The sequence below is a fragment of the Cupressus sempervirens genome, chromosome 4 (assembly GCF_028749045.1).
Source record: "Cupressus sempervirens isolate cs-2001-9-10 chromosome 4, ASM2874904v1, whole genome shotgun sequence".
Classification (NCBI taxonomy): Eukaryota; Viridiplantae; Streptophyta; class Pinopsida; order Cupressales; family Cupressaceae; genus Cupressus; species Cupressus sempervirens.
In genome coordinates, this window is record NC_143121.1 from 74000836 (window position 1) to 74016422 (window position 15587).

Here is a 15587-nt window from a genome sequence, read left to right on the forward strand (position 1 = left end):
GAAACCAAAGTTTGAAGGCAAATGTCACAAATGCAAGAAACAAGCTCACAAGACATCTGAATGCAGATCTAAACCTTTCAATCCAACTAAATAATTTGTAAAAGCAATATTTGGTTGGAACTACAATACTTGGTGTAAATGTCACTACTATGGAGAATATGGACACATTGGCATAAATCATGCTAAGCATCACTTGAGAAGAAAGGATACTACAATAAGTGTTACACATGTATTGAACTTGGTCATATAGCTAAGAATTGCATGAATATAAGTAGAGTTGAAGATGAAAAGAAAGCAAAAGTTGATAACATTAGGAAGCAGATGAGACAACAATGGATTCCTAAATCTACCGAGCAACCTAGTTCAAGTGATGGTAGTCAAGTCACTCAAGAAGTGGGTGACTCCACCATTTCCAATTAAGTTCTTAAGAAAGAACTAGAACTGTATTCTCAAGGTCACATCTTAAATAGTTCCAATTGAAAGGAAGAAAAGATCCAAATCAGTATTTCAAATATAGAGGGATCATTCAGCATCGGTATTCACTAAGCAAGGTTGGGTCATAGGCTCTACCGAGAGAAGTCAGGAGTAACAAAGTTTTTTTTGGTTGCCGAGTTACAAGCTTCTACCGAGCAATCTATGCAAATAGTGGATGACAATCTGTCATGCACTATGTCATTATGGCTCTCATCGTACAATGCATTAATGAGAATTTTTATCAAAAGGTAAGAATTCAATTTCATTTCCACCATGATTTTAGCATATTTAGAGTAGAGCGATTTGCAGAGCATTCTAGTGATCTTGAGCATAATTTGTAGTGAAGTTTTTTGAAGAATTTTCTCAATCTACCGAGGTATCATGGCATCCAGCAGCAGCAACAACAAGGCGAAGAAAGGATCTAAAATGTTGGTGCAAGGCATTGAGTGGAAGGCTCTGAATTTTAAATTAGTGCTACCGATTGCAGAATCCCTCGACCTGAATGGAGCTCAGTCGTAGATTCCACCAAAGGTACTTCTTATCAATGATATTAGAACTCATTTCAAATGTGTTGTTCAAGAAATAGGAACCCTAGAAATCGATAGTGCCCTAGGTGAACTCTATGTGGATGGAACTCTTAAGCCTGAGCATAAACACCTAGTGGAGAAAGGCTTAACCCATATTCCTCACCTGCCACAAAACTTTTAGATTAAATGGATTAGATATATCTTGAGTTGAGTCCATAATGGTCAATTGTGGTTAGAGTAGCCAGTTCTGATTATGAAGAAAATAATTCATCGTGTTACTGGTCTCCCTATTCTTAACAAGGTGAAAGTCACTAAAACCCTAGGTCGGGATGAGCTTTAGAAGAAAACCCTAGCTGAGTGGGATGGCAAAGGATTGAAAATTAGAAATGTATCTGATGTGGAACTCAAATTTGACATTCATATTATTGCTCATAAGATTTATAGCTCTAGTCAATTGAATAGTGTGTCACGCGAGGCAATTGACCTAGCATATAATGTTGCTAAGAAGAATTTGGAGTATCACTTAGTAGACTTAATGTTGAAGCAGTTGAATAAGAACATGGAAAGCATTAGAACCTTGAAGAATAACCCATGCAAATTTGATTCTCTGTTGACTTGTTTGTTCTTTTATGCTCAAAAGTTTTTCCCCTCAAAAGGCATTGCGGTATGGAAAAAGGACACACCAATCTTGTATCAGATTAATGAATTCATAGCTGAAATGGGTGAGAATTTTGACAGCATCATGGACAATTATTTTGAAGCATTTAAGGAAAAGATGAATAACAGGTTCCAGATTCCACAGAATTTAGTTGAAGATTATTAGGATGATGTTTGTTTTATGGTTGATTGTGACAGAGTATACATCCAGTCAATAAGGCCTAGAATAGTATGGGTGAAACCTCTTCCTTATGAGGTTAATATTGATGAAACAAAGGAAATAATTGAAGCCCTGGTGAATGAGCCTATAGATCCAAAGGCACCTATCTTTGGAACCTACGACGAAGCCAAAGCTAGAATAGAACTTGAAATTAAGCTTCCACAGGCAGTAAATAAAGGTAAGAGGAGGATATCTAAACTGAAAACAACGAGTGCCCCTCTTATGTTTGCCAAGGGAAAAGGTGAAGATGAAGAAGAATATGAGAATGAAGAAGAGGAATAAAAAGAAGAAGAAGAGCCTACAAGAAAGAAAGGCAAGGTGATTATCACCAAGCCACCCAAGCCCTCCACAACTATATTCACCAGAAGATCCAAGAAGAAAGGAGATAGTGGAGTTGTGTTTAGCAAGCCCCCACTCACCTTTGAGGCAAGACTGAAGCAATTAGAAGAAGGTGCTAGTATAACAAATTTTAAGGCTTTAAAGTATGAAACCAAAAATGATGCAAAGAAGATGCAAATTGAGGAGTTGGTATTGACAAAGATGGGAAAATGGAAATATTCCCCTGATCAAATTGCACCTCAAATTTTCGATGAGTTATTAGTAAGGTTAAAGCCAAGATGGGAATCAGTCATGCAAACAAAAAAAGATATATATATATATATATATATATATATATATATATGAACAATATTTGAGATAGTTGCTACTGAGCCTTACCAATGCTAAAGTAAAGGAAGCTATGAAGAAAAATGAAGACAAAATGACCATCAATTTTCATACTTGTTTTATCTTGGTAAAAGACATAGAGCATGTAGTTAAGGATGCTACATCTATGTGGAAGAATGTCTATCATCTACACAAACCAAGTGAGAAATCTAGTTGAAATCAATGATGATGATGATGACAGTAACAAGGATGAAGATAATGAAGAAGACAATACTCCTTGTGTCACTATTGATGCTGAAGATTATCAAAAATTGATGAAGGATGATGAAGAAGATAAAGAGGATGAAGCTGAGGAGGAATCTAGGCAAGAAGAAGAAGAAGAAACTGATCCGGTTAGGATAGCTGCAAAATTCATAGCCTCCCTTCCTCACTCTCCAGTAAAAACAACAACATCATCAAGCATGGAGACAACTTTAGCAAGTGTGATTGAGACCACATTAGACACATCAAATGTCCAATCACTCTTTGCTCCCTCTCAACTCCATGTATCTCTAATGGAAGTTTCTACCACTTCATCTACCGAGTTGCAGCCTTCTACTTCTTCAGTGCTCGAGTTTGGTTCATCAGCAGTGTGTATAGGTTCTAGTTCTACAGTTTTCGATTCTTCAATTTTGTCTACTTTAGGTTTGCCTGCTCCAGTAAGTGCTCCTATTGTAAGTACTTCTATCAGTATTCCACCTATTAATACCTCAATTTTGGGAAGTACATCAATTTTGGATTCTCTTAGTGCCCTAGTTAGTATTCCATCAGTAGGCACCATACAAGTCTTTACTACAAGCCCTACTATTTCCACTATTGTTTCTATTTCAAAATCCAAAGCATTAGTATTAGAAGTTGAACCAAAGACACCACTAAAAATTTCGATTAGTGGAAAAGAAATTGAAGAAGATATAGATATGGATAAGGAGATTGAGATACCCAGGTTGGATTTTGATAATGCTACTGTAGAGAAAAATAGATTAGTCAGTTAGCTTCTTGAACAAAAGGCCAAGTAGAAGTAGCTAAGAGAAGAGAGAGACAGGGAATTCATAATCATTGAGAGTGCCAAGAACATTTTGATTGAGGCTATAGATGTTGATGTAGATTCTTCTCAACACATTTGTTACAATTAGAAGAGGCAATTAATAAATTAAATGAGGATTCCAGTGGCCAGGAAAAGCTAATGGAGGAGGTAGAGAAGAAGTTTGACAATAAAGTGCTTGAGCACATTGCTCAATAAATAGCTATTAAGCAGGTAGTACTTTCTACAATTTTGGAAAATCTTGAAAATTCCTACACAAATGTAACATCTCTTTTTGCTAAGATATGTGATGTGACTGAGCATACAAAGGGAATAAAAGGAAAATTGAATAAGATTGATGAGGATCTGAAGGCCAGTGCTCAGAAGTTGTAGCTTGACCCTAGTTCAAGCTCTGCAGACCACATGAGGATCATATTCCTATCAGGTATGCAGGCTAAGTTATTAAGAGAGGAAGCAAGGATCTGGTCTACACTTATAGACATCTAGAACATGATCCTTCCTATCATGGATACAATGCAGAAGCATATTGCTTATTCAAAAGCATTGATCCATGACAATAATTTTTCAATTGCAGATCATATGATTGAACCCTCTATAGAAGTCCAAGTTGCACTTCAAACCTGCAAAATTTTGCAAGAAAATTGGAACAAGACATTAGCTCTTTTTCTTAAGGTACACTTTGAGTTTCTCTCACATTTTGGTGTCTCTATATAAGTAGATTTTAATTTTTTGGCATTATTGTCAAAAAGGGGGAGAGAGACATATATATAAGGAATAGAGATATTTGTGGAGAGAGATATGTATATAAGGAGGATAGATATCTATATATACACTTAGTATGATATGTTATGTACATTATGTGGGGGAGATATGTGTAAGTGTATATACAAAAAAGTTACAAAGACAAATTTTGAAAAACCAAATATCAAAATCAACATGTCAGTGTACATAAGTTTTGGCTAATAAGTGTTTTTGTCACCAATGCCAAAGTAGGAGATTGTTGGCATTAAGTCATGTTTGTCATTAGTGACAACACTTATTCAGATTTTGTATGGTTATCGAGCTCTTTGTTCAGTATTCAGTGGTGACTAAGTTTCACAATTCATACCGAGCATTCTAATGATTACTAAGTGAATACAGGCAGAATTGAGTCCAATAGTTCAAATTGAGCAGTTCAGTTCTTACTGAGTAGTCAGTGTTTACTAAGCTTCGTAGTGTCTATCAAGTAATCAGTTCTTGTAATGTGAAGCCTGTGTTAACCAAGTGATGGGATGAGTAGTGTTTACCAAGTGCAAGCATGGTAAATATGATATTTAGTTTCTACCAAGTGACATTATATCTACCAAGTCTCCAATGTTCACCGAGTTTGAAGCTACATTGAGTGATTAGTATGGACTGAGCCTCTACTTCTACCAAATGCATGATGATGTTGAGTAATCCAATGGACACCGAGTATCAAAACTTCACCAAGTCAGCTTTTAGAACCTGAGTTTCTACATTTGGGCCGACTCAGTAATATTGGTGTTATCTTGTGTTTTAGCCAACCTTGTAATTATGAGAATTGGTTTGGTATATATGTAATGTATTGTATCATACCTAAGAATAAAGTAGTAATATTTTTTAGGAGAGTGAAAGCAAATGTGATGATCAGCATGCAAATGTGAATTAGCAACAGAGTGTTGTGCAAGGTCAAAATCAGAAATAGTCAAGTTACATCTATCACAAAGAGATGATCAGTACTTCAAAGATCTAAATCAGCAATTCAGTTGTAAGTCAGATCTATTGTTTCATCCTAATAGGTGAATCAACTTCAAATCATTTAATAGGGTAGACTTAACAATCTTTTCTTAAATCTCTTTATCGAGTGCATACTTCATTATATGTTTGTAAAACCTTTAACAAGGTGGATCTAGCAGTCCTAATTGCTCCTAACAGGGTAGATCATCAGAAGTGATTATTGTAAGCCTTAATAGGCCAAATTTATACTACAGTATTGAAGTTTTGTGGGTATCATCCCCACCCCAATTTTACTTTCTATTTGGAAGGTTTTTGGGTCACCAAATATTGTGTTCAAAGTGTTTTGTGCTTTCAGTTTTTTCATACATGTAGTAGATTAGATCTATTAATGGTAAATGGATTATGTTATTAAGTGTTGAATTTGTTCAAAAGTTTTGAGGTTATTGATTCACTCCTCCCCTCTCAATAACCTAGCTAGTCTTGATTATTTCCAATAGCAACAACCTTTTGATTGGAAGTCAATTGGTTTTATTTGAAAAGGGTTTCAAGGTAGGAGAGGATTCAGTCACAAGAACCCTTTTGGAAAAATCGAGGAAATGATTGAAGGCTAGACCATCTATTTTGATTTCAAAAAGATTGATAACAAGTTTTGGAGACCTAAGATCCTAGAGCAAACAAATAGCTCAAGCTCATTGGTAAGTCCGAGTTATGACCATTCATTGGTTACATTGTTAGCCATAGAAAATAGGGAATAGTTGGACATTATCAATTTCCTTAAAGAGTGTGCTTCCATTGGGGGGGGGGAACTTTGGCCGACCTACCCTAAGCTTAAGCAGTGATGTGAGAAAACCCTATGATAGGGATGGTAGCTTAAGCCCTTGTCAAATGGTTTCCATGTAGTTATATGCGTTGCGGTGGTTGACAAAGAATGGGCTCTCAATAATGGCTTGTTCTTTGTGAATGGAAATGGGATTACTATTTTAGATTCGTCTACAAATTTTAACCCTTTGAAAATTGAATTGAATGAAGCCCCCACATCGATTAAACTCCCCAACTTTCCACAAGAATATTCAAATCTTATAACCCTAAATATTATAGGGGTTAAATGGGTCGCTATATGCACCACAAAGAGGCTATAAACCACAACAATTTATGAATATACACAAGAATGTTTGTTAATTGTTAGTGTTTACATGCAATCCATAACCGTATGGGAATAAGAAAAGGGGAGGGCATGTGGAAATAGGCCATCGAGGTACATGTGCATCAATAGTACGTAGAATTGGATTTAAGGAAGGATGGCTCAGGGAAAGGGAAAGGCCTAGAGAGAGATACCTATGTCAATGTGATTCTAAAGGTTTACCCTCAAATTTTAAAGGGTAAATATGAGGATCCTTCTCTTGGTCTTTTGATGTTTTCTCATGGATAGAAAATAGATCAAATTGATTGTAGCCAAACTTGGTGGTGTGACTTAATCAAGGAAGAAGTTGTTATTTTGTTTTAAAATGATGACTTTACAAAGGGAGGAGGTTTGTTAGGAAATCTTGTGAATTCTAAAATTTCAAAGGGAATGGAAGGTAATGGGAAAGCAGTGATAGCTCAAGACACATAGGTAGTTGATTTTTCCAATGGGATTCCACCAAATGAGTTAGGAATGGATAAAGGAATGCCTTTACCTTCTTCAGCCCAAGTGGAAATGGAATTTGTGCAAATGGTGTCAAACAAGGCTGCCATTCCTCTAGAAGACAAGGATCTTCTACATGAGGAAGCTTTGATTAGAGAAGAATTAAAAGGTGTTGTTTCTTTGATCAAGGAGGAAGATGTTAATCAATAGTTTAAGGATATTCCTATCCTCCATTTAGAAATTTGCAAACCTTTTTTGAAGGTGTCAAGGATATTAGTGGATAGTTAGATTCAAACTCTGATGGGGCCTTTTTAGATGATAATGATGATCAGGACTTTCTAGGGTTGACAGATATTCCTGACATCATGGAAGAGAGGATTGTCAAACAAACTCCAACTAATATTTCCAAACCAAATATAGGGGAGAAAAAGAAGTGTGGACCTAAGTCTACTCAGGTAAAATTGGCCATAATAGGAAATGATGCAAACTAAGCCAAGTATTTGAGATTGGGAAAGGGTTATGCCCTTTATGAGGATCATTTCATCGAATGTCAAGGGTTGTAATTCCCCTGACAAGGTTCACTTGATCAAAAGATGTTTGGATCAAGTGAGATTAGACTTTTTTTTTGCAAGAAACTAAGCTTAAGAATAATGATATGGATAGTTTTACCTTTAGATTTCCCAAATGGAGGTTTTGTTTCTCAGAGGTAGTGGGAGAAACTAGGAGTTTGGGTTTTCTTTGGAATGAGAATTACCTAATAGCTACATTGAAAGGATAGGAGAGGTCATGACATTGGATGCAAATTGATTCAAGATGGTTACTCTTAAGGCTTAACATTATAAATGTCCATGGGCCAACAAACTCAAGGCATAAAAGGTTGGTGTGGTAGACTTTATCCAATATTCCCTCAACACAAGAGGATGAGTTATTTATTTTAGGTTGGAGGAGAATTCAATGCTATCATTTATCCAGTTGAATAGAGAGGAGGAAATGGTTGGGTTGGGTAGGAACAATGAGACTTTGCTAATTTTTGCAATAATAATGGACTTAGTGAACCAATCCTAAGAAATAGTTAGTTTACATGGAATAATAGGAGGCAAAACTTTCTCAATATTATTGGGAAGCTAGATAGATTCCTTTTGTCCAATGACTATGGTGTAATGGACTAGTTTTTGCTAGGCAGAGATTCTCCATATTTCTAGGTTTGATCATTACCTTATTAGCTTAAATATCCAAGAAGACTCAACCCCAAAATGAGCCCAATTTAAGTATGACACTATATGGCTTCAACATAAATATTTGGAAGGACTTAGTGATCTATTGTGGAAGACAACTAAGATCAAACTAGGGAATAAGGCTTTAATTTTTTCAAGAAGTTATAGTTTATTAAGGATCAAATAAGAATTTGGAAGAGGGAAACTTTTCAAAATATTCTCATTGAAAAGTTCAAATTTGATCAAGAATTAGTAGACTTACACTCTTTAGTCATATCTTCAAGTATGTGTGGACAAGAGTTCCAGCTTGAGACTTCCTTAAATAAGAGGTATTCAAAAATCTTAGTAAGAGAAGAATTATATATTGGCATCATAAATCTAGAGAAACTTGGATTGCAACAGGATATAGAAATATGAAGTTCTTTCATAATTTAGTCAAAGTTAAATAGTCCTCAATAAAAATTTCTCTATCAATAATGTGGATGGAGTAAGGTTCACTAACCTGACTAATATTAATTAGGAGGTTGTCATACACTTTTATGATATTTTCAACTCAAATGCTATTCGTAACGTGATAGACCTTTATATCTTGGATGTTATCCCTAGCTTGATTTCAAAGGCTCAAAATAAAATGATATATGCCCCTATTGTTGGTGAGGAAGTTAGAAAAGTTGTTTTTAGGAGTGTGGAGAAAGCCCCAAGATCATATGGTTTTCCAACTTTTTGTTTCAAAACTTTTGGAACACTCTATGACAATTGTTGGAAATATTCAGGATGAAATGTGTTACTAAGAGGGGAGGGGTGAATCAGTAACATATAAAATTTTATGCATTTTAACCATTCATCATTCATTCATCTAATCTACTGAATAAATGAAAGATCAATCATTCATAACACATGAACACAATGATTTGGTGACCCAGAAACCTTCCAATTAGAAAGCAAAACTAGGGTGGAGATGATGCCCACAAAACTTCGTTACTACAATATGAAGTTGGCCGGATAAGGCTTACAATGATCACTTTTGGTGATCTTCCCTGTTAGGAGCAAGTAGGACTGCTAGATCCACCTTGTTAGAGGATTTACAAACATACAGTGGAGTATGCACTCTCTTAGGAGATTTACAAAAGACTGTTAAGTCTACCTTGTTAAAGGATTTAAAAACTGATTCACCTGTTAGGATGAAACAATGGATCTACTTACAACTTGTTTGCTGATAAGATCCTTTTGCATTGATCACCTAATGTGATAGATATAACTTTTCTGCTCCTTATGCTAACCTTGTTGTATTCCTTTTGCTCTGCTGCTGATAGCAATACCTTCTTCACATGCGAAAAATCCTTTCTTATTTCATGCCAATATGTTCATATTCCTATTCATATATCAAAAATGATATTATACTTACATATATACCATTCCAATATTTTACAATTACAAGGTCGGCCAAAACACAAGGGAACAAAACATTACTGAGTCAGCCCATTAGTAAACTCAAGTTCACTGAACTGACTCGGTGACCTTTTGATACTCGACATCCACTACGTTACTCAGCATTGTCATGCACTCGGTAGAAGTAGAGACTCGGTTCATACTAGTCATAGAACATTGCTTGGAACTCAGTAGCCATTGGTGACTCGGTAGATGTAGTGTTACTCGGTAGAAACTATCTTCTTCATTTACCTTGCTTAGCTCGGTAAACACTGAATCCTTTGTTTACCTTTTTCACTCAGTAAACTCTGCTGATCTTTGATTACCTTTTTCACTCGGTAAACATTGCTGAACTTTGATTACCTTTTTCACTCGGTAAACACTGCTGATTTTTTATTACCTTTTTCACTCGGTAAACACTGCTGAACTTCCTTTACCTTTTTCACTCGGTATCTTTTGGAATGCTCGGTGAGAACTGTTTGCCTATTGAACTTATAAGGTAACCATTGAATGCTCGGTATATACTTGAGACTAAGTGATGAGCAAGATAAGAATTCATGATAGAATAAGTGTTTGCACTAATGACAAATATATCATAATTCCAACAATCTCCCCCTTTGACATTAGTGACAAAAACACTTATGAGTAAAAACTTATGTACAAAATTTGTCATACTGATTTACAAATATCTCCCCCATGCAATATGCTTGGTGTATTTACACATATCTCTATCTTTTCTAACTCTATCTCCCACTCTAAACTCTATCTCCCCCTTTTTGACAATAATGCCAAATTAAGCAATATATATTTACACAGAGACACCAAAATGGGAGATGAAAGAAGAATGTACCTTGAGAATAAGAGCCAAAATCTTATCCCAATTTTCTTGCAAAATTTTGCTGGAGCAGAGTGCTATTTGAACTTCTGTTGAAAGTTCAATCATATGATCTACAACTGAGAAATTGTTGTCATGGATCAATGCTTTGGAGTGGACAATGTGTTTCTGCATTGTGTCCATGATAGGAAGGATCATGTTCTAGATGTCTATTAAGGTAGACCTAATCCTTTCTTCCTCTCTCAGCAATTCTACCTACTTTTCTGACAAAAATCTGATTTAGAGATGACGGGATGAACTTGAATTGGGATCAAGTTGCAATATTTGGGCACTGCCCTTCATATCCTCATCAATTTTATTCAATTTTTCTTTGATCTCCTTTGTGTACTCGATAACATCACAAAGTTTGGCGAAAAGTGAAGTTACATTATTAAAAGAATTTTCAAAATTGGCCAAAACTATAGACAATTCTACTTGTTTTATTGCAATGTGTTGAGCAATGTGCTCAAGCACCTTATTATCAAATTTCCTTTCAGCCTTTTCAATCAATTTTTCTTGACCAGAGGTGTCCTCATTGAATTTATTTATAGCCTCTTCTAATTGAATCAAAATGTGTTGAGTAGAATCTACTTCAACACCTATAGCCTCTGTAATAATGTTCTTGGTGTCCTCTATTATTTTGTATTCCTTATCCCTTTTAGATCTTAACTACTTCTGCGTAGCCTTCATCTCTATTAATTGACTAGCATACCTCATTTCTTCAATGGTAGCGTTTTCATAGTCAATTTTTTGAATAACTATATCTGTGTCTAAATCAATTTCTTTTGGTATTTCTTTTCTAGTTATCAGAAGTCTTAATGGTTGCTTTTGTTTGACTTCTGTGGCCAATGGTTTAATCTTAGGAATAGACACAATAGTAGAGATGGAAGGGCTAGCAGCAAAAATTGGGATAGGACTTGAATAATGAATTCCAATAGAAGTATTTACCGGATTCAGAATACTTCCCAAAAATGATGATATACCCGTTATTGCAGTATCTGAACTAGTTATACTTGAAGTAGATACAGATAATGCTGTCAAAATTGCTGGAACTGACAAAATTGTAGAACTTACTGATGTGTCGCCTGATGATGTTGGAACAGAGGAGGCTGGCTCGATGACTGAAGAAGAGGGCTGTAGCTCAGTAGATGAAGTGGTAGACACTTCCACTAATGATACCTGGAGCTGTGAAGTGGCAGGTGTAGATGATAAATCTGATGAAGATGCTATCATCCTATGGAAGCTAACTCCAACCTTGATGATGTGATAGTTTTAGGTGGAGAGTGAGGAAGAGATGCAATGACTGCTACTGCAATTTTTACTGGATCATCTTCCTCCATATTTTCCTCTTTAGCTTCTTCCTCTTTTTCTTCCTTATCTTCCTCCATTAATGCATGTAGCTCTCCTAGTGAGACTTTGATGGATGGAGAGGCAGTTGTATCATCACTGTCACTGCTGTCATCATCCTGGATTTCTACTGGATCTTCACTGGACTTATGCAGATGATAGATATTTTTTCACATGTTTGTTGCATCATTTACAACATGCTCAATGTCTTTGATTAAAATCAAACAAGTGTGGAATCTGATCATCATTTTTCCTTCATGATTTTTCATTGCAGCCTTTATTTTTGCTTCAGTGAGATTTGGTTGAAGGTTTTTCAGAGATTGCTCATAGATATCTTTCACCATTTTGGTGGTTGTTTCCCATCTTGGTTGCAATATCTCCAGTAGTTCCTTGGAGATTTGAGAAGCAAGTTGCTCCAGGGAGTATTTCCATTTTTCCATCTTGGAGAGTACCAGTTCCTCTATCTACATTTTCTCAACATCTATTCTTGTTTCAAATTTCAAAGCTTTGAAATGTGTGATGCCTGCCCCTTCTTCCAATTGTTTGAGCCTTTCCTCAAATGTGAGTGGAGGTCTGACCAGTACAGGTTCCTGTTTGCCTTTCCTGGTCCTTCTTGAGAATACTACAGTAGGCATCTTCTTAGGTTTGGTAATGGTTACCTTACCTTTCTTCTTTAGAGGTTCTTCTCCTGTAGATTCTTGTTCTTGTTCTTCTTCTCCTCCTGCTTCTTCTTCATCATCTTCTTCATCCTCGCCTTTACCTTCAGTTAGCATAAGAGGACTAGTAGCAGTTTTCATTTTGGCTATCTTCCTCTTGCCTTTGCTTATTGCATGAGGTAGCTTGATTTCAAGCTCTATTCTGGCCTTTGCTTCATCATAGGTTCCAAAGGTAGGAATGTTAGGGATAGCTGGTATGATCGCACCCATTTTTATAATCTGGAACTGTTTAAGATGTGGCTAGAAGATGCAGTTCCTGAGTCTTCTTAAGTCTCAATTGGAAATGATGGATTCACCCACTTCTTGAGTGACATGATCATTATTTGAACTGTCTTGAGCAATAGATTTAGGAATCCACTGTTGTCACATTTGCTTTTGAATTTTATCAACTTTTTCTTTCTTTTCATCTTCAATTCTTCCAGTATTCATGCAATTCTTAGCTATATGACAAAGTTCAGTACATGTGTAACATCTTATGGTTGTATCCTTCTTTCTTAGGTGATGTCTTGCACAGTTTATCCCGATGTGTCCATATTCTCCACAATAGTGACATTTGCACCAGGTATTGTAGTCCCAACCAAATATTGCTTTGATAATTTGTTCTGCTGGATTAATGCCTTTGATTTGCATTGAGATGCCTTGTGACCTAGTTTCTTGCATTTGTGACATTTGCCTTCAAATTTTGGTTTTTCTTTGCATTCATTAGCTTTGTGACCATGCTAATTGCAGTTGAAGCATTTGCCATTGAATTTTGCTTTTCCATTACTCCAACATTTGTTTGATGTATGACCTATCTTACCACAATGATTATAAGTAGGCCTTTGATTTGTTTGTGCACCTTGTTTGGAAGTTTCACCTTCTTCCTTGTAACCAAGTCTAGCTTTACCTTTTTGTCTATGAAGATTTTTCTACTTAGCTAATTTAATTGAGTCATGTCTGCTTGTGATTTCATCATTCTCTCATTGATTTTCTTTTCAGTGTTTAGGTCATTTTCCAAACTTTCATTGATTTGTCTTTCAGATCTCAAGTCACTTTTTAAGCTTTCATTAATTTGTCTTTCAGTGATCAGATCATTCCTTAGGTCTTCATTTTCAGATCTCAAATTCATAATTGCTTCATTTGCATTGGAAAGTTGATTTAAAAGATCTTGATGCTGAAGGGATTGACTATTTCTTACCTCTAAGTCTTCATTTGCCTTGTTTCTTTATTCCAAGATTTCACATAGCCTGATTGATTGGATTTCTTGTTCTCTTTTGAGTTTTCTTACTTCTTCCTACAAGGAACCATTCTTTGCTAGGAGTTCCTTGATTGCCTCATTAGCTTCATTTGAACTACTTGAAGGTAAAAGGTCTTCAATTCTTTCTTCAACATACTGATGATCATTCATTTGTCTTGCAAGTTCCTTCCTTCTTTTTAGGGATCGAGAAAGATGCTCCTTAGCTTCTTTGGGTTGAGCCATGATCATTTCTAGATCTAACTTTTCATTTTCAATAGCTTTGTCAAGTTTGAATATCTCCATTGTTCTTGATCTTTGCTCAAGCTGTTAAACTTTGTCCTAAGAACCAAATGCTCTAATACCAATTGTTGGAAATATTCAGGATGAAATGTGTTACTAAGAGGGGAGGGGCGAATCAGTAACATATAAAATTTTATGCATTTTAACCATTCATCATTCATTCATCTAATCTATTGCATAAATGAAAGATCAATTATTCATAACACATGAACACAATGATTTGGTGACCCAGAAACCTTCCAATTAGAAAGTAAAATTGGGGTGGGGATGATGCCCACAAAACTTTGTTACTGCAGTATGAATTTGGCCGATTAAGGCTTACAATGATCACTTCTAGTGATCTGCCCTATTAGGAGCAAGTAGGACTGCTAGATCCACCTTGTTAGAGGATTTACAAACATACAATAGAGTATGCACTCTGTTAGGAGATTTACAAAAGACCGTTAAGTCTACCTTGTTAAAGGATTTAAAAACTAATTCACCTATTAGGATGAAATAGTGGATCTACTTACAACTTGTTTGCTGATAAGATCCTTTTGCATTGATCACCTGATGTGATAGATATAACTTTTCTGCTCCTTATGCTGACCTTGTTGTATTCCTTTTGCTCTGCTGCTGATAGCAATACCTTCTTCACATGTGAACAATCCTTTCTTATTTCATGCCAATATGTTCATATTCCTATTCATATATCAAAAATGATATCATACATTACATATATACCATTCTAATATTTTACAGTTACAAGGTTGGCCAAAACACAAGTGAACAAAACATTACTGAGTCGGCCCATTAGTAAACTCGGGTTCACTGAACTGACTCGGTGACCTTCTGATACTCGGCATCCACTATGTTACTCAGCATTGTCATGCACTCGATAAAAGTAGAGAATCGGTTCATACTAGTCATAGAACATTGCTTGGAACTCGGTAGCCATTGGTGACTCGATAGATGTAGTGTTACTTGGTAGAAACTATCTTCTTCGTTTACCTTGCTTAGCTTGGTAAACACTGAATCCTTTGTTTACCTTTTTCACTCGGTAAACTCTGCTGATCTTTGATTACCTTTTTCACTCGGTAAACACTGCTGAACTTTGATTACCTTTTTCACTCGGTAAAAACTGCTGATCTTTGATTACCTTTTTCACTCGGTAAACACTGTTGAACTTCCTTTACCTTTTTCACTCGGTATCTTCTGGAATGCTCGGTGAGAACTGTTTGCCTATTGAACTTATAAGGTAACCACTGAATGCTTGGTATATACTTGAGACTAAGTGATGAGAAAGATAAGCATTTAGGATAGAATAAGTGTTTGCACTAATGACAAATATATCATAATTCCAATAGACAATATATTGTGAAGGTGGTAGAGGAATCGAGGTCTGGAGGACTTATGCTTAAAGACTTCAATAATACTTTTATTCCTCTTATACCAAAAAAGGAAGAGAGAATCTCTTTGGTGTTGGAAATTTGGCTAAGAGGATAGTATGGATATACTTTAGTGTTG